The following is a 2,369-nucleotide window of genomic DNA, read 5'->3' as shown; positions in this document are numbered from 1 at the left end:
AACCAAGAGCTAACTCAATTTCTTGTTTGAACAGATAACTTATATTTGTGTCAAAAGATTGAATCGAGACTGAGGTATTAGTGTAAGTATGACTTATTCTTTTTTTTTTTTTAAGACAGCAACAACTTTCATTGAAAAGAGAAAAATGAAAAAAAGTACACGGACATATAGAAAACCAAGCTAGCTCCCAAAACCATCACGTTAGGGGCTCTAAACCATGCAGAAGAACATCTATAGAATATTTACAAAAGATATTCAAAACCAAAATTGACAAAGAAACGTGAAAATGGATAAGAGACTAAACTTTGCTAGAGTTCTTATCCAATAAACATGAAAGTGTTGAGCAAGAGTATGAGTACTCATTGAAATGGAAAGAAATTAGAAGTACCTCATCACAAAGAGGCTAAAAAACCAAACTTTCCTTTTTTACAGTCTTTCTTAATCCATTAAATGCCAATCTATCATATGCAAATATATAAACCAAACAATCATTTTGCTGAGTAAAATTCTCAATGTTTAATTGCAAGATATGAGATGGAAGAGAAATATTACAAATACACATTATTGTTTTTATAACGTTAGTCAGCTTGTCCAACCACACTTAAATTGGAAGCACCTCCACATTGCAAAATCTCTATGTTCCAAATGACATAATGTAATTAACAACAATTTATTCCCCAATCAATCTCCATAAAAAATGAAGAAAAATGGAAAAAAAAATAGTAACAAGTATGGTAATATTATTACCTACCCAGTTGGAATTACATGAAGAGATAAGCTCCTCTCCATTAAACGACCACCTTTGCACTGTCGATCGTGAATATATCTAATTTAGTACTTACTTGGCATACTGGTTGCATATGCAGACATAACTCCTAAACTTATCAAGTTAATAGTAGAATGAAGAAAAAGTTCAGAGTAAGTGAGGAGACTCACTGTGTTAATCTCGGATTGTTGGAGCCCATGATCTATAGGTCTAGTAGGTTCCCCTGCTAGCTCATATGGAATAAACTTAGAATAGCATGATGGAATGAGTCGAATTATTTGATTTTGGAGAGGAGAGAGAAACCAACAAGTATATGTGATATAGTCGTCAGTTTTTAGATTACTAATAGAGCTTTATGCTTAAATGAGATTTAAATATTAAAGAGATGAATGCGGATTCATACTCGAAAGCTCGAAAAAGATGGAAATAGTCAAAGTTGAGACAAAATGTGGATTTATGCTCGAAAGGTCAAAATTAGTCAAGATGGACAAAATTGTAAAAGGTCAAAATGTTGACTTTTTGGTTTAAAAAGTGAAAGTTTGAATTTGAAAAAATGACAATTTTACCCTTTGACCAAAGTTAGTGGGAAAATCCAACATTTTGTTGGATAAACCCACTAACTATAGTGCACTAGGTGTTAGCAAACTATGAAGACATTAAACCCACTAATGGTTAGTGGGTTTTGTATTGTTGGTCCATGTGTTTGCATTCACATGCAATCTTGTAGGTAAAGTCTCTATAAATTGGGCTCTTAGGGCATCAAGGAAAAGGGTTGACATTTTTTCTTGTTTTTATAAAAACGAAAGGCCCAACTCTTTTTTCCATATTTATTTTTCATCTTTTTTTCTCTATCCTAGTTTCCTTCATCCAACGAGTCCCACAATCTGGTTTGAGTCCGGAGGATAGTAGGTCAACCTTAGTGGTGGTTCAAGCATCAATCGTAGCTTCGAACGTAAATTTTTCTTAAAAAACCCTATATTTAATCTTTTTTCGGTTTAGGGTTTATTGTTAATTAATTGCAATTAGGGTAGAATTTCGATCTTTCTTCCACCTTGCTCGTTTAATCTTTATCATGTGGTATCAGAGCATGCTAAATTTTACACATTTGCATATGGTGGGTATTTCAATTTATTTGATAAATTGTTATGGCTTGAACTAAAATGGATATATTATGGTTTTGCCCATAAATTAGGTTTAAAATTGTAATAATTGTTGTAATTAGCCGGTTTGTAGCTTTGTTTATTATTGCAAAGGGTCTATAATTTTATTAGAGTCATTAGAGTTTACACTAGGTTGTAATTGCTTCAACCGGGAGAGAGAAAAACTATTTTTTAAGAAAATTAGAGGATAGACCCATTTTTAGCATAGACCCTACCGACCAACTCGAAACCCGACTCGCGAATCGAAACCCGTCCGGCCTGCCCCTCAGCGGTCGTGTACCTATTTAGCCCAATCGTCACATACAACCCAATCATTCGGCCCAGCACGCGCCTATGCGTTCCGCCTTGACTCAGTTTCCACCCTGCACCGCGTGCCTGACCTAATAGGTTGGGCCAGTTCAAGCTTAATGGTTGGTTTTGGACCGGTTCAAGGTGGTTTTTGG

This window comes from Cucumis melo, chromosome 1 (assembly GCF_025177605.1).
Source record: "Cucumis melo cultivar AY chromosome 1, USDA_Cmelo_AY_1.0, whole genome shotgun sequence".
Lineage (NCBI taxonomy): Eukaryota > Viridiplantae > Streptophyta > Magnoliopsida > Cucurbitales > Cucurbitaceae > Cucumis > Cucumis melo.
The sequence above is the reverse complement of the archived record's forward strand: the minus strand, read 5'-3'. Positions refer to the sequence as shown.